At 51.6% G+C, this 26,768-nt stretch overlaps 1 protein-coding gene across 9 annotated transcripts in view; it reads left to right on the forward strand.

The window, feature by feature from the left end:
- SSBP3 (single stranded DNA binding protein 3) overlaps positions 1–26,768 on the forward strand; it is a 163,332-nt gene that overhangs the window by 58,538 nt on the left and 78,026 nt on the right. Inside the window, exon 1 of one of the 9 annotated variants that reach the window (XM_060625848.3) lies at positions 12,345–12,514. The exons of 7 other annotated variants lie outside the window; for them this stretch is intronic. The gene's annotated coding sequence lies outside the window, so the exon portion shown is untranslated. Of the gene's footprint in view, positions 1–12,344; positions 12,515–26,768 lie in introns of those variants that run through there. One more of the 9 variants, XM_060625850.3, reaches the window with a different exon arrangement.

The following is a 26,768-nucleotide window of genomic DNA, read 5'->3' on the forward strand; positions in this document are numbered from 1 at the left end:
GTGTGTTCAACTGCTTGTTTTAAGGGGCCTCAAAGACCCTAATCAATTCTGTAATTTCAGTCAGGTACATTTATGTTAGGAATCTTGTGTGTGTGCTGTGTTCTGGGCTTGCCTCCCCCCCCCCCCCCCCCCCCCCCCCCCACACACACACAGGCGTGAGACACTGCCTGGCCTTTATAGTGAGAAGCTTCTATGGAGACCAGGGTTTTTAAAAGAAACTTGGAGGAAAGGTACTTGCAAGTACTTCAGTGATGACCTTAGAAATACAGACGGGCTTTTTCTTCCTGCCCTATTAATTTTGAGGCCACCTGGATCGAGCCAGGATTTACTCTCCCTGCCCTCTGGATGAAGGTGATGGGGAAGGTGGTTGGGAACCTCTGGATATGGAGGTTCTTTAAGTGCCTTAGTTTCTTCCTTGCAAGTGAGAAATGTGCTTCTTGGTGTCTGTTCCAGGCGGGCTTGGTAGCTAGGAGCTGTGTTATTGGAAGGGCAAACACTGTAATGTCATTAGAGATTTTTTTTTAAAAATAGGGGCTTCTGTATTTTGTTGTGGATAAACATGAAGCCAGGTGGGTAGTGTCTAATGGATTGGGCCAGCCCCTTTTCATCCTTCCCAGAAGTTTCCTGTAGGAGCAGAGAGACCTGAGATCAGTCTGCTCGCCACGCATGAGAATTCTTCCCACGACTTTACAGTCTCCCTGTCTGAGAAGGATTTCCACACAGATGACAAGAGTGGAGCAAAAAGCATTTGTAGCTATTGTGTTGGTGAAAACCAATGTAATGTAAATAGGAAGTCAGGATTATATGTATCCTCAAAATGCTGCGACTGAAAACCACACACGCCAGATGAAATTTACAACCACGCGCCTGTAGGCTTCAGAGCGCTGTCTGCAGGCGGCAAGGGCTTACGCAGCGGGCGGACTTTGTTCTCTCTGCCATCCCTCCTCTCTGTCGCCTCCCTACCCCCCCCCCCCAAAAAAAAAGAAAAGAAAATTAATTAGGCATTTCCTGCAATGATTTCACCTCTTACAAGGCCTTCACCCCTCTGAAGATACAGAACATGTTGAGTCCAGAAGATTCACCACCCTTTCTGTCAGTCGTTACAGAGAGGACAGTGGTACATCCCTAAATGACCAAACCACCAGGGATCCAAGGAAGTATTGTGGACATACTTTAATCTCCTCACTCTGTCTCCAGAATGATAGCTTTCCTGGGAGTGGCTTGGATCACCCATTCCCAGAGGGGGCCTTCAAGAGTCTGCTTCTGCAGAAGTACAAATATTCATTATGCTGAGACTGATCATGTGCTTTACACAGGTAGCTTTGTGAGTAGATTAGTTTCATGTCTTATTTCCAAGCAGTGTCGTGGATGAGAGAGACAGAACTCTGGCACTTCCGCTATCCAAAAAATTAATATTGTTAATACCCTGATTTCTATTTTGTTGGTATGACTTAGTTTCTCAACATGTCCTTTGCTCATAGGAGGTCAAGGGCAGTGGGATAATAGCAGTCCACATTGCTGATTGAGCCCAGCCATCCAGCCGTAGGTGCCTCCTGGCTACCACACCCTCCTCACCTTTGCTTCCCCAGCTGCCTGGTGCCTGACTCTGTGCTGCCGTCTCCCTTCTTGCCCTCTGGTTTTCTCAGAGCCTTTGGGAACGCAGACCACCTGCCTTGGTTTGCCAAGTCGCACGTCCTCTTAGATTCTAGAACCCGTGTGGTGTGTGGTTTCCCTTCCAGGAGGCTTGCCCACACAGTTAACTGCCTGTGGCGCTCCTTCCTCCAGCCAGAGCTCTTTGAAACTGATGTTCCCAAGAACCGATTTCTTCTTGGGGAGAGGGGAATGGGGTATGATCCTTGCTCCAAATCCTACTGGTGTCCAGAACTGCTCTGCCAGGGAGAACCTCGTGTATGTCCAGTATGGAGCACGGCTTTAACCTTCACGGGCCCACAGATCCCTGCGAGGCTGAGGAGATCGCTGTCCTATCCAAACACTGCACATTCACACGTACAAATAACTATGCGTAATAAGTCCAGGGGTTTGTAGGCCCTTTGTGTAGCCCTTCAGAGAGAGACCTGCCCCTCTGCCACTGAGTGTCCCCGGTGGCCTTGTGGTATCCATTTTGTCTCCTGTAGGGTGGGAGCAGTGATAGTTACCTGATGGTCCTGCTGTGGTGATGGTGACTTCAGTTGTTAATAGTGCACCTAAGGTTGTTCACCCACTCCTCACCATGACCCAGCGAGGGCAACGTGCTGCCAGCTGCATTTCACAGATGAGAAAACTTAAGCTCAGACAGGTGAAATGATGAGCCCAGGGTCATGGAGTTTAGGAAGGGTCAGGATTGCAACCCAGGCAGTGTGGCTTTAGAGCCCCTGCCAAACACCTGATCTGCAGCAAAGGAATGCGGTAGGTGCTCAATAAACGGTAATAACAATATTAAAAGCCACAGGGGGGGTAGGGCACAGCTAACCTGTTGGTTGTGGGGCTTCCCCTCCCCTACAGGTCTCCACCTGTCCTAAGTATCTCCTTGTGCAGGAGCGGGGCTCCAGACCTTGCGGGTGGGTGGAGGCGAGCACAGATCCGCCACTCCTGGGAAATGTGTAAAATCCTGTTCCTGAAAACCGGCCGGGTTCTCAAAGTGTCCCGGCTGGCGTGTTTTGCTAGTCACGAAACATGATCCATACGCTGTATTTTAGGACTTCCCATCTGTCGGCAGGCAGGCATCATCGGGAGGGTTTTCACTTGAGGGAGCTCCAAGCAGCTCACCAGTGGGGGAGGGGAGGTGGGCTAGGACGGTCTGTGACAGCAGGGAGGCACAGCCTGCCTGGTTGGGGGACCTGAGAGACAAGATGGGGGGGGTCCTTGGAGTGTCCTGCTCAGCAGCATCCCGCATCCCTTTCCCCATTACTTCCCTCAGTTTTTAGGTGGATTCCCACGTTTTAGTTCGGCAAAACGGAGAGAGAAGGTGAAGTCGCCAGGATTTCAAGGCAGCGCTGACATTGGAACTTAGTCTTTAGACTGTTGTCCTCTCCCTTCCTTGAGTCTCTGTTTCCTGGGTCGTAGCTGTGCGGGTGGTGCAGGGGCAGGGTGTGGGAGACCTGGCTTGGAAGCTGGAGGAGTGAGGGCAGGGAGGGGAGGCCTGGCGCCCCCACCCTGCCGGTGGAGGCGGAGCGCGGAGAGGGCTGAGAGGGCTATCGATCCACCCATCTCCTCTGAGGGAGGGCCGCAGCACATTCGAGGCTTTCTTTTTAAAAATGCATTAACTTGACCGTAAGCAGGCCCCAGTTTCAAAATAAATAAATAAAAATAAGGCAAACAAAACAAGTAGGAGTGGGAGGCAGGGAACCTTAGAAAAACTAAAAGTGTGCTTGAGGAGGGTCCTTCTTGACGGAGGTGTGCCAGCTGCAGGCCAGGATGCGGGGCCTGGATTCTGAACCAACATTGTCCTGCTGTACTGTGCCCAGGTTATCTGCATTTCCCTGGCTCAGCTGTGCAGGGAAACTTTACCTAAAACCAGAGGTTCCAGAAAACCCCTCTGGGGGTGGGGGAGGGTGGAGGAGGCCTCACATGGAGTGTGGTGGTAATCCATATATGAAAACCTGCCTTGCCAGCCCCAGTTTGGGGCAGTTTGGTCTCTTTTTTTCTCCCTCAAGCCGCACTGATTTTCTCTTTGTTTCCCCCCAAGTGCCTTTGCACAGGCCCTTCTCTGCCTAGAAGGTGTGTCCCTCCCTTGCTTTACCACCCCCCACCCTTCTCCAGGTTAGCACCTGCCCCAAGGGCACTTCCTGATTCTCTGTGGGTCAGGCCTCCTGGTATAGACCCCCAAGGCTCTCAGTACTTCTCTTTTGTAGTTCTGACCACAAGCATAATAAAAGAATTAACTTTTACAGCATTTAGCAATTAAGCTTGGGGAAGGCGGGGACTGGTCTGTCCTGTTTGCTAAATATTCATTGTCCAGCACAGCACTCTAAAAGGAGTAGTAAATCCTTGTGGAATGGATAGAGGGTAGCTCAGGGTCTATTCTGTTTGGCCCATGGATGCATTTTGGGTGAGGGTGGAGGGAATAAACATTTGAGATCAGAATTCACTGCGAGTTCCTAATGTTTCTAGAGGCATGGGCCCACTTTGAGGTCAGGATATGGTTTCAGAGTGGAGCTCCTAACACTTGAAACAGGGAGACTTCTGCCTGCAGCCCCATAGGCCAAGGTACACAGCATCCAGATCTGGCCTGTTTGGAAGGTTGTCCCAGTGAACCCGTTTCCTTAGTGGGTGGAAAGACACAGAGCCCAGAGAACAGAAAGGACTTGGCCAAGACCACTCGGCAGAGCCTTTGAACACCTTAGTTTAATAGTTAAAACACAGTTAATCAGGTACCAAGTGCCTAGTGCGCAGGCATTGTTTCCTTTGCTCCCTGTAGTGGCTCTGTTGGGGAGGCACCACGTGTGGAAGAGGAAGTGGAGACTCCGTGAACTTGGTTGCTTGTTTCAGAACACAGCAGAGGTGGCACCAGAACTCTGGTCTTTCTGATTGCACATCCCCTTGCCTCCCAGCAAGGGGAGGGGGACTGGTGACGGCCCAGTTCTCAGATTGGCTCCTGTGCAGATCCTGCCTGCTGCCATAGCCAGTGGAGGCTTAGCGACTTACAGGAGCCTCCATTGCTTCCAGCCGTCTGTGCTGGGGGGACTGGTGGCTCACAGGGACCACCTTTCTCCCCCACCGGGTGTCACCTGTGTCTGTGTTCTCTCTCTCCACCTCTGCAAGAGCTGCAGAAATTTCTCTCCCCCGGGCCTCCCGGAGAGAGGGACGGAGGGTGATGAGGCAGAATTTGCACCATTCTGGGAGTAACTTTCCATCATTTGTGGCTAAAAATAAAACGTGCACTTGCTCCTCTCTGCCTGTGGGCTTTCTTTTGGGGTTTCAGTGGGAGCCGCTTGCCCCTCTGTTTCCCCCTCCTAGCTGCCCCTCAGCAGGCGTGGGGCCGCCCACAGTTTTCGGGACGGGTGGGGAGGATGGGTGAGGGGGACTTGAGGCTGCTCACCCTCCCTGAGAACAGAGCCCACAGGGCCTCTGTGAGGAAGTGCCTCTGCTTCTCTGCAGCAGCAAACAGCCGTGCTGGTGGGCTGGTGCCCCGGCATGCATGGGGACGCCAACTCCCTTTGCAAATATTACTGCAGCTGAAAAGAGACAAGCCCCTTTAGAGGGCTTTCTTTGTGCAGCCTGCTTCTTTCCGATAATCTGGAATGCACAGAGGCAGGAGAGATAAATTAATTTGTTCAATTAATTTTGTAAATATTGACTGAGCAGAAGTTTTACACCAGTCACATGTTAGGGACCCGAGGGCTAACCAAAACACAACAGGACACAGTTCCTTCCGTGAAGGTGCTTATCCTCTAGGTAGGGGGAGAAAGAGGGAAGCTTTAAGATGGACCTGGAGCAGGCAAGCCATGGGGGTCCTGCTGCGCACAGCACCCTCCCTTCCAGAATTCAGTTGCAGTGTCTGCCCGAACGGGGAGCTAAATGCCAAACCGGACATTTTGCCTTTCCCTTTTTTCAAGGCACTTTAATTCCTCTCTCCCCCAGCAACACATACGTACGTACATACGTACATACATAAAATCGAGTACTTACTATGTGCTAGGGCTGGGCACTCTGCTAAGTACCTTACTTGGCATTTATGTCCCTGGACTCATAGTGACCCTGGGAAGTGATTTTTTGCTCTCATCCTTATTTTGCAGTTGATGAAATGGAGGCCCAGAAAGGTTAATTAACTTGCCCGAGATCCCACAGCGAAAATGTTGCAAAGCTTGGATTCAGCTGTGGGCAGATTAATTCCAGAGCTCACTCTCTACACTGCTAGCTGTATAGACATGTCTACACTGGGCATGTGGCTGTTAAGCACCCACTATTGGCCCAGCATGAATTATCCTAAAGGCGCTTTCTCTTTAAAAAAAAATCTCCACTATGCTTTCCATTTGATCTTTAATGTTCTTATAGTAACCCTGTGGGAGAAGAATCACACCCCCAATCCCCAATTCCTCTTTAAAAAAACCCAAAAAACAACAAGGTCTCTGTAGAGGGTACCATACTTTAGAGACTGGTATTAAACTCTCTAGAGCCTGTGGGAGAGTGAAAGTCTCTGGAAGCATTCTGCAAACTGTAAAGTGCCCCATGAAATGAAGGGCATGGGAGAAAAGGTGCCTCCACGCGGAAGACTCACTGGTTCCCCAGACCTTACGCATCACAATAGGGGATTTCTTGCACTGTTGTCACGGTGTGGTTTCAGGTACCTGTGAAAAATTATGGTAATTAAAATGTAATTTGGAATCCCCTGTTGGCTCACAGCAGCTGGTCCAGATGTAGGAGGCTGGGGCTGTCCGTGCTGGAACAAGCTAAGGCTTGTTAGGGGTGTCACTTTGTCCTGCCCTTTGTGTTGCTGAGGAGAAGGGTGGGGGCAAGAGATACAGCAGCTATTTTTATATCGTTCACGTCATGTTCAGCATTACTGGATGTTTGTGGTTGGGTCCCTGTTTAGCCTCAGCCGGGAAGAGAGAACTCCCTTTGCTGCCTTGGTCTGTATGGAAATTCAAGCTCATACCCCTTGGGTTTATATATTTGTCTAAAGCAGAGGGACCTAAAGTGACCGTGCAGTTCCCCTGGATAGGTCAGAGTTGTCTTATTATCAGGGCTTCGATTTTCCAGGGCTCTTCAGACGCAAGGGACCACGTCCCCCATCCACTCCCTCATCCACTCCCTTATTGTATTCAACAGATGGGTTTTCAGTTTGAGATACACGCCAGATCTTTTCCCAGGTACTTGCAAAGTGACGTTGACCCTTGAACAGCGCAGGGGTTAAAGGCGCTGGGCAGCCCCCACCCAGTGGAAAATCCATGTGTAACTTTTGACTCCCCTCAAACTTAACTACTCATAGCTTACTGTTGACTGGAAGCCTAATGGGTAGCATAAACAGTTGATTAATGCGTGTTTTGTATGTTACGTGTATTATATACTGTACTTTATAATAAAGTGAGCTAAGAAAAGGAAATGTTACTAAGAAAAACCATGAGGAAGAGAAAATATATTTATGGTACTGTGCTGTAAGAAATCTGTGTAATAAGTGGACCTGTGCAGTTCAAACCCGTGCTGTTGAAGGGTCAGCTGTATTACCCCTCAAGGATTTCATGGTCTAGTTGGGGAAATGGAAAGGAAACCCTGAATTTGGCCTATGCAAGCCACACATATATGTTGGGCTTTATTGTAGGTACTGCACTGTCTTAGAAGGGGCCCAGGTGTGGGAACATGGAAGAGGGGCACTGGGATCAGGGGATGTTGGAGGCAGCTTCCTGGAGGATGCATTTGAGTTGTAGGAGTTGACTTAATGAATCGGGGGACAAGAGGTTCCAAGTATGTATTTTGGTTTTATTTGCCACAGGGCTTCATTTGTATACATACGTGATATTATGAGTAGTTATAGTCGTTGTATCTTATTTTATTACCCAGTTGAGGTCCTGGGATTTTATTTTTATACCCAAAGGGCGCGCGGTCTTTGAAAAGTTTGAGAAAAAAATGCCGTGTGTCAGCCAAGCCCTTGTTGCTTCAGAGGTCAGAGATGGGAGGTCAGCCACACAAAGCCTGCCCTTGAAGTCTCTGCCTCTCCGGGCCTCTTGGCACTTCCGGCACCTCTTCCTGCTAAAAGGGCAGACCAGAGTAGGTTATTGCATAGAAGGGGTTAAAACAAACGGTTCCCCAAAGCCTGCGCCCTGGCCTGGCATGTGCACCGAGCCCGAGTGTGTGTCATGGGACCAGGCATCTGGTCTACCTGCGTATCCTGCTGATTGAGGCATTTGGCCTGGGGGTGACAAGGCTGCTGGTGATCCCTCCGTGAAGACCGACTGTGGGATCTGTTGGAGAATGGAAGTATACAGAGCAGAGCACTTAGCTGGAGGCAGCCCGGCATGTTCGGGCTACTTCAGAGCAGGGGCTCACATCTAGACCTTGCAAGAGTACTGGTTCCTTGTCCTTTCCGCTTCCACTGTTTATATGCGTTCAAGTATGTGACGTAGTTTCTGCCAACCGAGCATCCAGCAGAGCCTCTCTCTACCACCACGCCCTGGGAGGGGTGATGAGGAGGCCAGTGAATACAGTACAGTCCTGCCCCTGGGGTAGCTGACAGTTCTGCGTGGTCCTCCTGCAGATGGCCAAGGGGCCTGACACGACATGTGCCTTCTGGGGACCCTCTGCAGATAGCTGGAGTGTCTCGGAGTGTCCCCACCATCCTTGCGAACCACATGCTGACACTGCAGCATGCCAGCCCTGTCCTTGGTGTGGGATTATTTGCAGTTAGTATTCCAAATGTCAAGTTCCCCTTGACTTGATCTGAGCAGACGAAACAAAATGGCAGACAGATTAGAAGGGGCTTGAGAAGCCTTTTCGGATTTGAAAACCTTCCTTTGTTGACTTTGAGAAGCTGCTGAACCAGGCCAGTCTGCAGAGGCAGGGACATCTGCCAGGTGCCCATGGGCTCTCTGGGCTTGGGAGGCTCTGGCTGGTGCTGGCTTTTTTCCTCCAGGTGCCTGGCAGCTGGGGTGCCCACTGAGCTTGGGCAGGAGTTGAATCCAGTTCCTTCTTGTTAGTGCCCCCAGAGCAGGAGGGGAAGTGAGGAGCTGGGGCCTCTGAGGGCTTTAGGGCAGGTTTGGGTGGGTCCCCGAAGACAGGGGGCCATGTCAGGCAATATCTGTTTAATCTAGACTTGTATTTGCCTGCCTGCTGCGAAGACCCAGTAGGTAAAAGGGAACTCGATGGCTTACTGTATTGCAGTTCCTCTGAATGTCTGGGGAAAGGTTTAAATAGTGCTCACCAAAGACACGGACGTTCCTGGCTAGAACCTGGGTATCATTGCTAGAAGAACCTTAGGGATGGTCCCCTGCATTCCCTCCCTTCTGCAGTTGTGGTAGCTGAAGCTCAGAAAGGTTAAGCAATCTGCACAAAGCCACACAGGAAGCAGTGGAGCTGGAATTTGAGTAGTCTGTCCGGCTCTAGTGCTCGTACTTGTCCCATGATGTCACATTGGCTCTTGCTCCCAGTCCTCCCTTCTCTGAGACTCATTTGTCCTGCCCTTCCCCCAACTGCTTCCTTTTCCTGCCTGCATTCCCCAGGAATCCCTCTGCGGGTGCTGCTTCATCCAGCTTGGGAGAAGTACGAAGAACTGGAGGGCTGAGTGAAAACCCAGCCCCCAGCCGCTTCCCTACCACTTTGCAGGGTACAGAGTGCTTGTCCTACAGGATTGTGCATGTATTCTTGTCTCCTGAGGACAGGCCAAGATGAGTTTCCCTCCTCGTTGGGCCATTCAGGGTACCAGAAAGGGTTTGTGGAATTGCTATGTCTGACCTCAGGGGAGATAGACTTTAAATGGCGTGAGACTCTGCAGACTGTGGCCGGACACCTGATCTTAAACCCTATCCTTAAATCTGCCTCGGTGCCCTGCAGCCACTGCAGGACAGATTGCATAAAGTTTCTCTTGCCCTAAAGGCTTTTGACAATGGCCCGCAGTCTCTGGACCCAGAGACTGAGAGGTAGTTTTCGCTTTTCTCTCCTTTTCTTTGCACACTTACGCACAAATGCCTTTTGTCCCCAGGAAATGCAGCTTTCTCAATCCCCATCCTGGAAATATCAGTGGAATGTAATAAATCTGATTTGTGTTTATGTTGAAGAAATGAAACACATTTCTGGGGAGGAATGCGGTGGAGGCCTTGAGAAGGGGCTGTGTGAAAGCGTGGTACTCCCCCTCCTTCCTGATAGGACTCTGGTAATAAGAGCTGTCTCCTGTGTTCTGCTGTTGGGCAAACAGAAGGCAGAGCTGGCCAGGGCCCCTCACAGCTGCGGCTGTCACCTTCTCAGTTCCGAGAGTCCGGCTTCTCTGGACCCTGTACCTTCTCGGGGATTGCAGTTCTTCTGGGGACAGCGCCCCCGTGCTGGTTGAGTCAGAGCTGATTAGCGAATCCTCCCCGCTCCCATTCCAGGTTGAAAACAACAGGATGAAATTTAATAGGCATAAATGTAAAGTCCTGTATGTGGGTTCAAAAAAAAAAAAATCAACTTCACAGGCACAGGACAGGGAAGCTTCGTGTGAACAAGCGAGCGAGAAAGTGACCCTCGGCTGTACCTGACAGTTGGTTCTGCGGGCCAGCGGTTGGCCGTCGATGAAAGAGAGTAACACAGGCTCGCTGAACAAGGATCACGTCCAAAAGAAGGATGATGTTGTTGTTGTTAATGATTTGTAATAGTAGCTAGTGCTTCACATGCATTATCATTGCACCCTTAAAGTCATCCTTTGAGGTAGGGCAGAGGATCCCCTGTTTTTGGAAGAGGAAACCCAGGCTTGGGAGATTAAGTTACTTGCCCAGCGTCACACTGCAAGGAGGTGGAACCCAGAGCCTGTGCTACCTGGAGCGAACTAGAGGGTCAGCAGATGGCAGAGATTCTGAATGAAGAAATGCCGAAGGAGGGGCGCCTCGGTGGCTTAGTCGGTTGTGTGTCAGACTTCGGCTCAGGTCATGATCTCACGATTCGTGAGTTCAAGCCTCGCATCTGTGCTGACAGCACAGAGCCCGCTTTGGATCCTCTGTCTCTCTCCCTCTCTGCCCCGCACCCACTTGTTCTCTCCCCACCCCCCCCAAAAGTAAAGGGTAATAAAAAATATATATGTTATATATATTTTATATATATGTTTTATATATTACATATGTTATATATTACATATATATTATATATATATATATATATATATATATATATATATATATATATGTTATATACATATGAGAAAGAAATACCAAAGGAAATACTAGCGGTTAGCTTGAAGGCAGTTTTAATGATGCCTGACTTTTGTTCGATCCCCACTGTGTGCCAGGCACCGCGCTAAAGAATTTATACGTATCAACTCCATTACTGCTCTGTTTTATAGATCAGGAAACTGAGGCACAGAGAGGTTAAGTAAGTTGCCCAAAATGACGTAGCTTGTGAGTGGCAAATACAGAATTCAAACCCCGATGATCTGGCTTGGAGGTGTTGCTGTCTAGGCCTCGCAGCCTTGGAGAGAACCAGACTGGCCAGCGTGGGGGCGGTGGGTGGGGAAGGAGCCGGCTGTGCTCTTTGTTCTTTGAGGCAGCCTGTCTGCAGGACGCCCTTGTGTTTGGATCCAGGGCAGAACCACAGCCTGCGGGTGGATGTATAAATAGGCGAGGCTTCTGCTCTCCTGAATCTGGACACCAGGTGGTCACGGAATAGGCCCCTTGAGGGAGGTAGTGAGCTCCCCACTGCCGGGTGACTGCCCACCCATCAGGGATGCCCAAAGAGGCGGGAGGGCTGAGGGGACCACCTGTGCGGGCCACGAGAGTTCCCCGGGGCCCCTCCGTGTAGCTGGCTGGCTCCCAGTCCTTTGTTGAGGACAAGCCCGGCTTTCCTGGCACATCCCCCACCCCCAGGCAGTGGCATGTCCCCGTGGACCACTAGAGGGGAAGTGACCGGGTGTCCGCCGGGTCCAGCCTGCCCTATTAGGAAGCCCGGGCTGTCAAGCCGGGCAGAACTGCTGACGGAGGCACTGGGAACAATGCTGCGTGGGAGGAGGCGTGTGCGTGTGTTTGCTCGCCTCCTGACCCGAGTGCCAGCAGTGACACATTTTATTTGTCCCCTCTGGTTCCCTGTGGGCATTCAGCCTGAGTCTCTGATACATCTGACTCCCACTTGGGCCCCCTGTCCTGCTGTAGCTTTGGCTATAGGGCAGGGGAGCCGGTCAGCAGGCTCTGGTCCCTGCTGATGCCAGGGCTTACCTGGCTTCCTCAGAGTTCTTACCAAGGAACCCCGGGAGCCCGTCACCTCCTTGTCTCAGGCACGGAGAGGCGAAGTGACTTATTGGAGGCCATGTAACTAGCACGTACGGCAGAAGGCACAGTCAGGCCCTGGAAACTGGAAATGGGGGTGAAGGGGCCTTCGAGATCATCTTGTCCAGCCCTTTCATCTTACGAATGAGGAAACAGGGCCCACAGCTGCACCTTGACCTGGCCGAGGCACGGCTGGTTGTCAGTGGCAGAGCCGGGACTAGAACCCAGGTCTCCTGGCTCCAAATTCTCGGTCCTCTCCCTTCTGCAGCCCCCTCCTCCACTTTGGGTTTCCTCACATCTCAGTTCTGCTGCTGCTTCCCCTGCAGGGCTGACTGATGCAGTGGTTGTGGCTCCCACCCAGGCTTCCCTTCCCATACTGCCGCTGTCGCCTTCCTTGGCCGCCAGTGTCTGATTATCCCCGTTGTCACTTCCTTTGCCTCCCAGGACTGGTAGCAGCAGCTGGTTTACAAGAACTTAGCTGAGTGGAAGGAGCGCGGGCTTAGCTAGGCAGCTTTGGGATCCAGTCACAGCTCTTCTTCCACTTGTGAGATGTGTGACCTTGGGCAAGTTGCTTAACCTTTCTGAGCCCTGGTTTCTCATCTGGGAGATAAGATGATTTGGACCTTCCAGCCCTGCAGGTCTGTGAAAAATGATTTTCAAGAGAGTGAGTGAGACCCACGTGGACCTGTGGTTGGAGGCTCTTGGGAAGGGCAAGGTGGCGTGGGCTGGTGGGAAAGGCCTGTGTTGGGGGGTATAGGGCATGCATGTGTTTAGAGTTCTGGCTTCATCAGAGGTCTGGTACCCTGGTTGGGTGCTGGTGGGCACTTGGGGCAAGGGACCCCACCGTCCTTGGCCCCTTCTCTGCCAGTTCTTCCTCTTTCTTTGCACCCATGCTGTGGGTGACACTGCTTGTCCTTGGTGGCGGCTGCCCAGGGTAGAGAGGTTCCTGGTGGAGGGTTGGCCAGCTGATTGGCATGGCCTTGGGGCAGGCATGACAGCCAGGCACAGGTAGGAGCCAGATCTTGTGACCTCTCCCCTGCATTGGATGCCACCGGATTTTGTCGTGGGAGGAATGCCAGCCCTCTTATTAGGCCCGAGGGACCCTCTACTCCATGTGAGACCACATGTGTGAGATGGAGGGAGGGGAGTTAGAGTTAAACCAGGAGCCCCTGGCCTCTTGTGACTGCTCAGTCCTATAGTCCTGTCAGCTGTTTACACGATTTTCGTTTTTCGGCTTTTGCCTTGGCTGTGAAATTGCACTGTTTTCTGAACTAATCCTGTTTCGTGTAACCCAAATCCAAGTATCTGGATGTGAAGGGCAAGCTTTTTTTCCCCTCTTCCTTAACAAAGGCTGTCCTAGGCGGTAGCATCTGGAAATGATTCAGCATCTGGTCTAAGTATTGTGTACGTGCATGGACACACTTCTATGGTATAATGTGCCTTCACCCAGATAATATGCCTTTGTCTGTCCAGCCAGGCACATACCTGTGCTTTTTTCTATATAGGCGACTTTACGTACGGAGGTCATCGTATTGGGACGTATGCTGAGGTGCGAACACACGTATAAAGGTTTATTTCTACTTATAATGAGGAAATATTCAAAGGCTTGATGTATAGAAAGGCATTTGCACTGATGGATGTTGATGTATTTTTCTTTGCAAAGTTTAATAAACCATTTAACAGTGCCTTCAGTGACTGTAATTAGCTGATTCTTCATTGTTCCCAAGCTCTGCCTTAGCAGGCATCCCAGGACCCCATCCCCACTGCTAGTATGGCGATTCCCCACGCAGAGTTGGGTGCTCTGGAGAGGCAGCACAGTTCAAGGTGAGGTGCGTTGGCCCTCTGTTAATGGTGTGCCTTTGCCCTCTCGTATTGCTATGGATGGGAGCCTGTCCTGGGGGATTTCTGAGCTGGTTGTGTCCTTCACATTTAGGCTTGGGGAGAGGAATGCTTTGATGGCACAAGGTTGGGGCCTTCGGTTGTGTTGACATCTGATCTGTGTCAGCAGATAGAACTTGTATCCTCACCATGGGCGTGACGGGCAGAGGGCATTGAGTACCTCTGTTCACTCTAGTGGACGATGACCAGGGAGAGGTGAGATGACCTGTAACGGTGGAGAGGATGTTCCTTGGGAAAAAGGAAGGGGGTCAGTCTTGCTCTCCCTCTTCACCTCAAGAGACTGCTGGTAGGCTGATGGCTGGTAACATCTTAGACTCAATTCTGGGAAGAATTGGGTAACCACCAGGGTGAATGACACAGGGACAGATGGGTGGTCTCGGAGGAGGCACGTGGAGAGCTGTGCTGGATGACCCCCGCGCGGCGGGGGGGGGGGGTGCATTATTAACTCCCCTTTGAACTGCAGGGGAAGGTGGGGCTGTAAGGTAAGGTGGGGTTGGTAAACTCTCCCTCGCGGTCACCACCAATCCTCACTCGCCTGGCACCATTGCTTGGGGCAGCCCTCCCTCTGTGGTGGCTACAGTTTATTGATTGTTGTTCTTTTCCGTTGACAGTGGAGTTTGGCCGAGGTCTCCCTCTGGCTCAGGTGTGATGGAGAGCCCACCAATGACAACCCTTGAGAGCAGTTTCCTGTAGGTCGTCACGTCTGCCCTCTTTACTTTGGGGGCTGCCTGCAGCGAGGGATTGATGCAGGTCTCTTTTCTCCTTTGGTTCAGAGTTCTGGTATGTGTGCATTAGGGACCATATGATATCTGAACTGGGATACTTTTATAACCAGGCCATGCTGTGTATGCATCAGTGTGCTGGCAGCGGGTGTAAACCCGGTCGTTTGGGAAGTTCCTTAGTGTACGTTGAAGGCTCTCTCCTAGCTTATGCGACATTTGACCAAAATCCACCCAAAAAGTAATGCAGGCGTCCTCTCCCTTGCCTGCCCAGCCCTACAGCCTCATGTGAACGGTGGGGTGAGGAGGACAGCCACCAAGGCCATCGCCTTCCCTGGTCCTGAGGGAGGTGAAGCTGGGGCAGCTGTTTGGTGTAGCACATTGCTGCCATGGCATCCAGATTCCTAAGAAGCAGGGGCGGGGCGGTGGGGATGAGGGGCTCCCTGCTTGGGACTGTGCCTTGGAACAATTGACGGGGAGCTGGATCCCTGAATTCAGTCTGGAAAAATGTTTCTGGTGAGCCCTCGCAGTGCCTGTGGCCTGCTGGAGGTGAGTTCGGCTCCCCTGCATGGGGCCTGGGCTAAGCCTGGGGGCCCGGGTCGGAGGCAGGGGCTCTGACAATGGACCAAGTGTGGTTGTGAGCTCCAGCCTGGCTGGCTGGCTGGCTGCCTCCGAAACATAACTCAATATCGATTGTGCAGGAGGCCCAGCCTCTGTCACATGCAGTAATCCTTGCTCCACAGCAGGCATGCTCCTTGAAGGGAGAAAGGAAGCGGTTTTGTCCCTGGTACAACACGTCTTTAAAAATGCACCTTGATTTAAGATTCTGCTTTCTATAGCATATTTTAAAATGTCAGAAAGATAAATATGCAGCCTTTTTAATGTGTCTGCCTTGAACCGAATCATTCATTCTCGGGGTCACAGGCACATTCAGACTCCCCACCACCCTCCTGGCTTCAATGGTGTGTCCATCTCTCTTCCAGGAGCAGAGTTTTGGTGGGGCCTGGGGACTAGGCTCTCGAAGTCCCTTTCTTCCGGAAGTCCGGGAGATGCATTTGTTTCCCCAGTTTTGAGTCTGCTAAAGCTGTACAGAGAGTTTCCAGAATATTTTTTGGAACTTTACTGTTGGACTTGTGAAACAGGCACTGGCTTCTAGCTGCTTCCATATGGGGACCCTTCTCACTTCCCGTGAAAACCCACCAGCCAGAGGATCTAGGGAGGGAAAATGTACGTTCCAACCCTGGGCTTCCAAGACAGGCAAACACTGGCTCTCTGTTCCAGTAGAACTTGGAGGAAGTTAGGCCTGGTGGGGCCAGGGGAGCCCCCCATTCTTGTGGTGGTACGGGGCATCGCAATTCCAAGGTTGGGTAATGGCACCTTCGAAGCTCAGTGAAGATTCTGGAGGGGGATTGAACTATAGGTGAGGGAGATGCCATCAGATCAGTCTGTGGGGTTTATATCCTTTTGTCATTGTGTGTGGCTTTTTATAAAGATACCCCGGCAATCCAGCGGTTGATTTTTCTCCCTCTCAGAAGGAGCTGGAGGAACCCAAGGGGTTTTCAAGATGGCGAGTGAGGATGTTAAGACATTGATTGTTACACTGGTTGAGGAACTTAGAAACCCCAGGGGGCAAAGCTGCCTTCTGCCTGAGGGAGAGCTGCGGGGGAGGGGGGTGGGGGCTTCTGGTTTGACAGGTAGTCATGCTCAGTTAGGCCTGGAATGAACCTGGAGGATGCTGTCTACACCAGCCTCCGCCATGTATAGAGATGAGGTGCTGTGACTTGGCCAGGGCCATACAGAAGATCAGCAGCTGAGCCAGAAGCTTTTAGTCACCTTGCTCAATGGTCTCAGGTGGGCCTGGCCCGCGACTCAGCAGTGCTGGTCGTAGCATGTGAACAGAGCTCTGGCAAACACCTGGCTCTTGGCGGGCCCCTGCCCTCTTCTGTCTCGGTGGGTTACATCCCCGAGGACTGTCCCTTTGGCATCGTGGACCTCGTGTGTGCCGATCACCCCCTTGCTGGGCCCCAGTGTGTTGCTCACAGAGCACAGGAGAGAGGAGGGGAGGGCAGGGCTGACCGCCTGGACAGAAGTCCGGATGACCGGACAGCAGAAGGGGAGGCTCCAGGGGAAGAGCTTCCGTTCTCCCGCCCAGTCCCCGAGTCGCTCTTCCTCTTCCCCTACAAACCATTTTGAGGATCATAACATTTATCATGAGCTTTATTATGGGAGACTCTTCTTCATGTTTAAAAATAAACGCTGGCTTACGGAACTATATTTGGTACATGGAAGCCGTTTGCATGTAAATGTGCTTAAAGGACACTGCTTTCTTTAAGATGTAGAGTGAGCCCCAGCTAGAGGGGCGCGCCGGGGTGGGCTGCGGGAGGGACCCCGGGGTCTGCCTCGCTCAGGACAGTTGGCTTGTAGCCCTCAGTCCCATTGAATCTGTCCTTCCTTCCCCAGGGACAATTGCAAAACAGGATAACTGGTGCTTAAAAATTCATAGAAAATGTTTCTTATCACAACGTCATAATTGTTATGACTCAGAAAAGTAGAATTGCCATTCCACTCTGCCTGTCTGCCCTCACTTTTGTTGCCTACCGAGTCCCCAGCAGCAGCTGCAGAATCATAAAAGAGAGAGAGAGAGCGAGAGAGAGAGAAAGAAAGAAAGAAATCCAGGGCAATGCTTTATTTATGTTAACGGCTACATTTGACTTGAAAATTCCGTCCCCTGAGCCTTGGGGTCAGCACATTACAGAATGATTGATGGCTGTCAGGAGCCGGCAGGGCGGCAGATTGCAAAGGGGGAAGCGGACATCATCGGACAGATGATGCCGTGGCTTTCGGGGGCTTAGCAGAACCCAGACCTTGAAAGGAACGCAGTGGAAAACAAAAGCAGTTGGAGAACTCTGCTTTGGGCCCGGCCTTTTCCTCTTCTCTTTCTTTCCTTTTCCCTGTCTTTTCTGCTGAACACTAGGAACAGGGCAGGGGCACCCCACCGTACCAGCACACCCCAGAATGTATCGCTGTTGGGGTGATGCTGTGATAAGACCCTAGAGAGGCCGGGCCCAAGATGGTGTGCCCTCACCTCCACGTGTCTGAGTCGTGTTTACAAACCAGGGGCTCTTCCCCCAGGTCACCTCTTGGTGAGAGCCCCATAGACATCTTCTTGTCCCCCACCTTCTCCTTGGCCCCATTTCCGAGGTCCAAAAACCAAACACAGGAGGACCACCTCTTCTGGCAAGTTGTTCCCCACCCTACGATCCAGGCTACTTCGGATTATGTTTCCAGAGGGCTTTCTGGCTAATCCTTGTGTATTTTCGCCAGTGGAAACAAATGGTATTGGACCCACAGGCCTGTTTACAGATGGGGAGACACGGGAATGATGGAGGAGCTTTGAATTTTAAACATTAGCTAATGAAATTGCAGACGGGGGCACTGGGTGGAACAGCCTGGGTATTCCCATGAAACAGTTTGTAGTCAGTTGTGAGGAAGAGAAGCAGGCCGGCTTGCTCGCTCACTCGCTCGCTCGCTCGCTCCACGGATATTTCTGGAGCCCCTACTGGGTGCCAGGAGCCACATACAGAAAGAGCTCTGCGTGCTGCCCTGGGGTGTCCCAGCCTGAGTAAATAAAGAGTGTGCACGAAACTTTGCAGGGAAGAGGGTGGAGGAGGGCGAGTCTGATACTTCCCTGAGTAGGAGGGTTAGGAGCCCGGCCCTGCTGGAAAAGGGAAGGCACTTGGGGAGGGCCCTCTGGGCAGATGCTGGTGGGATGGGCGTGCGGAGGAGATGGAGGTGAGGCTGGGGCAGCGTGTGGCTGCTTTAGAATTGGACCGCCTGTCCCCAGGCGCGGGCAGGATGGCGGGTGGCTGCAATTCGTCATTTCCCCTGCCTCTGCCTCCCCCGCCTTGCTGCTCTTGTGCAGTTGTGTTGGAGACAGAACTGGCTGTTCATTCATCCGCTAATTGTTTTGATAAGAGACTCTAATTATCCACTGCGATCATCAGATTACCGTGAGCTCCAGGAGGGAGATTGGAGAGTTTGAGCCCACTGCTGCAGCCACAGCAGCACCCTCTCCCAGAAAGGGACCCAGTGTCGGCCCCTAGCCCTCTGTGCCCAGTTCCCAGTCAGTGCCCACTGAGCCATCGCGTGGAAGTGTCCTGGATGGCTGGGATAGGCCCTGGAAATCCACTGGAAAGCACAGCCCTGATGTCAAGCAGGACTTTCCCTTGGATTATCTTTGCCACTGTGTTAAGTCCACAGATAAGGGTTTGGTTCTAGGGATTTCAGAGTAAGGTGAGGAGTGTGGAGAAAATCAGAGAAGCAGTAATGCCTGTAATGAATTGACATCAGCGGTAGAGACATTCAAACACCTTTTTGGACCGTTTGATTAAGTTCTATTACATGTGATTTTGGTATAAAGAGAGCAATAGGCAAAAAAACAACCAGGAAGTCAGATTATAAATTAATCCAGTAATCGAATCCTCCAGCAAAGGTAATGGGGAATGATGGTGTTGTAATTGATCTGATACGGACTTTCACATCAGTGAAGCTACAGAGTGAGGGAGCATCTCGCCTCGGGACGATGATCACGATCGTGATCGGTGTGTCCTACGGAGAGATTTGGCGTGGCCCCAAGGGACTGTTGGAGAGGAGGAGGGTTCCACTGTCAGTGACTCTGTCTGCCTTCATTCAGGCAATGTCTGTAGCTCCCAAATGAGCCAGAGAATCATGATGCCATCCTGTCTTCTCCCTGTGAGACCAGAGGCGTTTTGAGAAATGCAGCCTGGGCTGTGGGGATCTGGCAGGGGTTTGGAGGGGTGGGCAGGGATGATTGCCCACGTAGAGTCACATCCTGGTTCAAGACACTGGGCTGCCTTGTATGCCAGTATCTGAGGCCCTGTCTTCCCATTGATAAGACGGTGCCACAGCAGGTGATGTCTGAGTTCCCTCTCGCCTCTACTCTCTGTAGTCCTTTTGTTCTCGAACCCCCAACTCTCCCTGCCCTGAGCAGGAAGCCAGAGAAGTTAAGTTCAGCTTTCCTTAGTTCCCCAGCATCGGCTGCTCCCTTTTTTCCCCACCTCCTAGAAGAGGGGGGCCGACTCTGTGCCCTGGCTCTCCCGTTGTCTTCACATTTGGGGCTCAGCTAGCTGGGAAGTTTGGCAACACGTCAGGCCATATATCTTGTAAACCGCCCTCCAGAAACGACCTCGTTTAGCAGATTTACAGATGTAGTGGGCCTGCCTGTTCTCGGGGGCTGCCATACTAAATCACGGCAGGTCCACTGGACTTGGACGCCTCAACACAGAACTTTTCAAAAAATTTCAGGCAGGATATATCACTGCCCCATTAACTCCTTGCCATTAATCTACCTCTCCTAAAAACCTGGAGTTTTCCCCAAAGCACCGGGACTTGGTGAAAAACGGGCCTATTTGGTAAATTCTATAAATCAGGCCCGTTTTCTCCTCGGCTCGCTCCCCAGCGGGCCTGCCTCGATTGCCTCGGGGATGGAATGCCAGGTGGGCGAGTGAAGCTGCAGCCTGGCAGGGTTTTTAGGGAGTATCCTGGGGACGGACACTGGCCTTGAGGGTTGGGGCTCCTGCTCTTTCTCCCGTCTGACCCGCGAGATCCCGGAGTGAGCACTGTTCCTAGGGCAGGGACTAGGGCTGTCATCAGTGGGGGTTGCCAGAAACCGCAGCGGCCCCTGTGGTGGCACAGAGGCTGGCAAGGGAATGGGGCCCTGCCAGGGGACTGTCTGGAAGGGGCAGACCCCTTCCCTCATCCTTCCCTGATTGCCGAAGACAGGTTTTGGTCAGACGGGGCTTTGTCCACGGCTTGAAGGCTGTTGAGAGTCTGTCCCCATGTCTGGGGTCCGTGAGCTGGCTGGGGCTTTGGAGCCGTAGACCTGAGTGTGCATGCCAGCTTTCTTGGTCACTAACCACAGGAATTCAGGGGTATTTGAAAAGAAAAGCTGTGACTTGGAAGAGTGGGACCTAGGATGAGTGAAAGGAAGAACAAGAAGGGACAGCTGTGATCTCCAAGAAACAAGTTCCGGTATCCCACCTCCCCCCTTATCCCAGCTCCTCATTCGGGGGAGAGCACATTCGGCAAGCATGCTTGAGGATTAAATGAGATGGTTCTTGTAAAACGCTTAGCATGATACCTGTCAATAAGCGATAGTAAGTCTTATGGGGGATCACAGGCGCATACCTGCCGCACCCCACGTGTTTATTCTGCTGAGATGGGCCCATGCTAGCCTGAAGGGGGGTGACTCGTTTTTGCCAGTTCCCTCCCCTCAGTCTTTGCAGCCTTCTTATGGGTAGAACTAGGGTTAGACGGTTTCTGTAGGCCTTGCAGGGTCAGTACATTTCACCTCTAGAACTGGATGAATTCACTTCAAGGCTCAGCTGTCACTGGAATCCAGGCTTCTGGAATCCAAGATGGAGCCTCTCCCCCAACCACCCACCGCCTCTGCAGGCCTTCTCCCTGCCCTCAGCTTGCCTGAAGGCAGATAGTACAGCAGGTGAGGCCAGGATCAGTCCTCTCCTGCCTGTTGGGACAGGGTCTGGCAAGCAGGCTGGGACAGGAGGCTGGAGCACCACCTTATCCAGGGAAGATGGGGAACCTCATTCCAACAGGATGCCTTGGCATCCTGCCCTGCTGGAGGAACTGGTTTCCAGGGCCTGGCTCCCAGCCCCACCTGCTGGAGGGGTCCTGGAGGCTGGGGACATGGATCTTGTCTGTTTCCAGGAGTAGTTTACTTTTCTCCTTTTTTGGCAAAAGTACCTGTTATCTGTGCATCTCTTGACCTTTTACAGAGCTAATTAAGCCCTAGAGGCAGAGTTTTGGGGGCCTATTTTTTTTTTTTTTTTCCCTTTGTCAACTAAAGAGTAATTTTAGATCCTCTGGGAGCTTAATTGACTTGCTCCAGGGCTGACCATTGGTTCCCCGTGCTGGGATGGGGTGGGGGAGGTTTAAGGACCCTGGACCTCTCTTCTCTGCCCTCCCTGTTATTTTGTTCTAATAATTCAGATACCTTGCCTTTTCCTTGTCCTGGAAGCCTGGAGTCTCCGCCTGAGTTCCTTGAAAATCGTAGGCTAGGGTTCAGTGAACAGACCTGTGGAGTGTAAGTCATTATTTATCAGTATTATCCCAGAAGGCAGGGAATCTGTCTGTTTTTATTCCCAGCCCCCTGGAAGGTGCCGGGTGTAATTTTGGAGGAAACCAGTGATTGTATGGGGTGTTTGCCTATGACACATGCTGTGTTGGTCTTTCAAAGCCACCGGGTAATGCTGGTTGACTTAACACTTGAGGCAAAGTGGGTTGCTGTTTTTTTCTGAATCTGGCTTAATTGATTGGGTAGGGTAGACAGCCGACTTATTTCTTGGAGACCACAGCTGTTCCTTCTTGTTCTTTCCTTTGCCCATCCTAGGAAAAAGGGCCTTGCCTTCTGCATCTCTTTAGTACACAACCGTGTGTTCCGCTTGATTGGGCCTAGCCATTATCTTTTGGTATTTGGCAGGTGCCATCTTGAATTTATGTGCCAAATACATTAGTAGGTGGTATTGATAAGAACGAACTGCGTTGTCGGTCCTTGAGGGACTAGCCTGCTGGCCCAGATCCAAGAAGGCTGGCCATTGTCATTGCTGGTGGCTACTGGCCATGGCTGCTCATGTGCATATGCCTCAACCCACCGAAGCCTTCCAGTTCCCCCAGCCACAAAACTTTACTGGTTGTGCAGCAGCATACCTCCTAAGACCTCAAGTCCATACGGTTCTTCAGTCCACATTAACACTGTCCATGACCCCCTTACTGCCCGAGACTGTGTATTACTCTCTTGCGCCTGGCCTGCCTGTCCCCAGCCAGCCACAGGAGAGATAGCAGGTACTTGTGACCAGACCAGAACCTTCCTGAACCGTGATCTCATAAACTGTGCCTTGGGAAGGCTGGAACCAGGGCCGAAGCTGTGTCCCATCTCCAGGCACGGATGTCAGGTAGACCTCATTTTTCAGTCCCAGAGCTTTGGAGGGTAGAGCAGTTTGCATTCCATTTTCCCAACCCCTTTCCCGACCGGCTTTCTGGTTTTATCTCCAAGCAGCCGAACACTGCATAAAACATCATGGCTTTAATCTCTTCCTTGCTTACCCAACCCCTTCCCTTTGTAGGCCAAAGGCCTCAGACCCAGTCACGGTCCACTGTGGGAAACACTCTGTCCATTTTTGTTGTGGTGGTCTTCAGCTCCTTCTCCTTCATTCTGCTTTTTCTAAGCAGAGTGGCACATTGTAGACACTCCAGTATGTTTGAATGAGTGAATAATAACTAGTCTGACATCCTTGGAGGGCTTACGGGCCACGGGTCAGTGCGCCAAAGTTATACACATCTTCATTTGATTTGCACAGCAGCTGTCTGGGTTTAGCATCCATTCCCCCATCTTTCACAGGAGGAAGAAGCTGGGGCTCAGGCAGGTGAAGGGCCTCCCAGGCCCCAGAGCTGCACCATTGTTTGTGCAGATCCATTCAGAAGAGCCTCCGCCGCATCTGGGGAGTATTTAGGTAATGGAATGAGAGCTCTCAGGACAGGAGCAGGGTGTGATGAAAGGGGCCGTGGGTTAGAAGCCAGGGATGGACATCATGCAGCCACTGGACCTCAGGCAAGTGTGGAACCTACTTAAGTCCTCAGTTTCTTCACCTGGAAACTGGAGGCACTGGGATGTGAATCAAAACTGCTGCTGGAGTTCTTGTTCTGAAATGTGAGTTGGCCCTCCTGCACCGGTGCCTGGACATCCCTGCTCTCTCCTCGGCTTCAGGATGCAGCTCATGCTCCCCAGCTGGGCCCAGGGCCCTGTGGGCTTAGCGCCTTTGCGCATGGCACCCCCTTTCCCTTAAGCATGAGCAGAGGGGCTTCTCAGAGTTCCCTGGATATGCCCTGTTCCCTTGCATCATTGTGCCTTTGCACATGCAGTGTCTTCCACCCAGGGTGCCCGACCCTCCTTTGCTTGCTCGGAGGGCAGGTTTCCCTTTATGACTGGGCTCTGGGTTCTTTTCCCAGCACATCTTTTCTGCCTTCTCAAGGCTCTGCCATTCTTCATTCATCCACAGATTCTTTGGTTGCATGTCTCCCTTTGCCAGGCGTGTACTAGTTGCTGGGCTGAGACAGCCTCTAGAGCTCTGCTCTGTGGATTGAAGTTCTGTGTGATTCCGCCTAGTTTCCTTGAAGTTAGGGCCTGTCTCTGTGGCTCTGCCCCAGGTTCTTAGCACCTGGGTGATGCTCAGGATCCTGCCTGCCCAGTAACTGGGTGTCTTCGGTGGCTTTGAAGCCAGGCCTCTCCTCTCCTTGGTCCTTTTTTCTTTTTCTTTTTTTGAGAATGGGGGCCAGAGCCCAGAGCCAGCATTTCTCATCTTAGAAATTGGCTTTCCTTCTACGTAATTTTTATTTGCTGCTATTCCCCACCCCCCCCCCCCCCCCAGCCCCCCGGAAGTCACTAGTGATTGTGGTGAATGTCTCTCCCACTGGACTGGAAGCCTCTGGAGGCCAGGGCCACATCTGATTCACCTCCGCTTTGCCTGGTGTGAAGCAGGTACCCAAGTGTCTGTGACGGTGGGAAGGGCAGCAGGCAGCCTCTGGTTGTTGTATTTCGGGTGGGGGGGGGTGGGGGTCTGTGAGCTGAGAGAGCCCCCCTCTCTCCTGTCAAAACCTGAGAAATTGTGAAAAGTGTGTCCAGACAGTGGGTTTGAAACCAGTCTCCTGAGCACTAGTCTTTGTGGTTGGCTCATTCCTTAGGCTTTTCCTGTACTACCTGCCTCCTTGAAAGAGAAGGGGCCAACCAAAGGACAATAAAAGTACCGGAAACACCATGTCTTGGCTGCCCTTTTTTTTTTTTTTTCTTCACAACCCTTGTTTACAACCTAATCAATTGATCCAGGACCTGCTTTTGGCCATTTTTCCTGGGGGTGGTCATTGTCCCTTCGGAAGGCTGGCGCCTGCCCGGAGGGTTGATCATTAACAGATTCAGAGAGGGTCTGGGTGGTAAAGCAGTAGGTAACAGAGGGGTTTGCACTGGGAGTGGGGGCTATTAAGGATCTTCCTAATTGTTGGGCTAAAGGTGGGTTCAGTGGGTTATGAGGTCCAGCAAGAAGCTGCTGAACTGTGAGGCAGCACACTCCTCCCAGGAGAACCCCTGTTCCATGCTGCTACGGTTTCTTGTGTGTTTGGAAATTTCCTCCATTAGACGTAAATCCTCAGGACTTTCCGTTACCCCGGTTTATGCCTTCCTTGTCGCCAGCAAAAGCACAGGTCCTGAGTACCTACACACTGCTACGCGTAGACCTGTAGCCACACAGATGGTTTACAGTCTGGTTCCTGGAGGAACTTTGGACTGTTGAACGGTTGCCGTGGGGGCGGGAGGGGAGACAGGGGCCTTAGTTCTGTGACCTGGGCTCAAGTCCAACTCATCACGTAGGTGAGAAGAAAGTCAGCTCCCCTCTGAACCTCACTTTTCTCATCTGGAGCCTGGGGGTGAGAATATAGTTCCTTTTCTCCAGGTTGTTTTAAGGATTAGAGAGAATATATGTGGGAGCATCAGGCACATACTCAGTGCTCAGTAGTGGTTGGTTCCCTCGTGGTCCTCAACAGCCAGTGTGGTGCAGAAAGCCCAGAACAAGAAGGGTTCGGCCACAGACTTGCAGCATCTCCAAGATTCAGTTTGCTCATTTATAAAACGGGAGTACCCCCTGGTCAGGTTGCTGAGGGGAGATCACGGAAAGAAGGTGCCTGGTATATCCTGGGACACACATCAGCCTTCTCCCTCCTGTCACTCTCTAAATAAGTTTTAAGGCTATGCTAAGTGGTGGAGGTCAGGCTGGTGCAAGCAGTGTTCTAGTCTAGAAGATCTTTGCAGCTGCAGAGCAGAGGAGGGGAAGATCCCTGACTTGAGCTGGGGGTCCGAGAGGCCCCTGGGAGGCAGTGCCACCTCCTTCCTCTGAAAGGGACCCTGGAGGGGGTGGGGAGGAGGCTGGGGATGTGGCCCTTTCCCAGCATCCTGTTCCTTTAAGCCTGAGCTTCCAGCTTCCCCACCGGGAGGGGGGAGGGGAGGGAGGGGAGACGGCAGAGAGCTGCTTGGAAAGCTTGATCCTCCCCTCCCCCAAGCGCTGGGGGTGTGAAGATGAACTGGTGTAACTACAGCTTGGTGTTTTGGTGTCTGTGAGAAAAGCAGAATTGGCTCAAGCTGCTTTCTCAGTTAAGGGGATTTAAGAAAGGAAAAAAAAAAATTAATCCAACCCTGGTGATCAATCTGACACCTTCCCTTTGAGCCCCAGATGGCTGATTGGGGCAGAAAGTTGGCCACCGCGGCTGTTGGGGAATGGAGCGGTGTATATTGAGAACTGTGGCTCTCTCTATGCGCACGCACGCTGTATGTAAAGCCTGCCTGCCTGCTTTGGTTTTTTTATTTTTTATTTTTTCATTTTTTGAGGGTATTTGAATATTCCCAGAAGGTTCCTTTTGGTTAAATGTCATTCTCAGAGGTGTCGTGTTAACAGAGCTTGCAACCAGGTTCGGCTGCCATGGTTCAGAGTCTTCCTGCCACGTCCTGTCCCCTTGCTAAAGTCCCAGGCCTGGGCATGAGGTGGATGGGTTGGAGGATGCATGGCTCTTCCTGCGCCTTGAGTAGGGTGCCCTGTCTTCAGAGTCAACTTTAGGGACGGTTTGGAAAGTGAAAGGAAAACATTCACGCTACCGTTATCTTATCACAACTTCTAGACTTGGACAGAATGCTGTCCGGGTCTGTACATGGGTTTGTGGTCTGCTTTTCCTTTTGATAAGCCTGTTTCTAATTATTCCTAATTATCCTTTAATGGCTGCATCGGTTTTATTTAACTCTTCCTCTCTTACTGGATATTCCTTCCTGTCCTCCCCCTTCCTCCCCACCATTGTACATAACACTGCAGTGAACATCTTAGCATTTCATTTTGGATGATTTCCTTGGAATAAATTCCCAGAAGTGAAATTACTGGGTCAGAAAGTATGGGCCTCTCCTTTCAAGATCCTTGAGTCTTTTTGCCAAATTATTTTCAAAAGGATTGTCTTGATTTATACTGAAGCTAGAATAGATAAATGGGTATTCTAACTGCATTTTTGCTTGCACTGGGGATTATAAAACACGTTTTTTAAGGAAGCTCTTTTTTTTTTCCGCTCTAGATGAAAAATGTTATAACCCTGACTTTCCTACTTTTTGTACCAACCACCACGTCCGACTGCTGTGTGCTTCTTATAGTGCAAG

Source organism: Panthera onca, chromosome C1 (assembly GCF_046562875.1).
Source record: "Panthera onca isolate mPanOnc1 chromosome C1, mPanOnc1 haplotype 2, whole genome shotgun sequence".
Lineage (NCBI taxonomy): Eukaryota > Metazoa > Chordata > Mammalia > Carnivora > Felidae > Panthera > Panthera onca.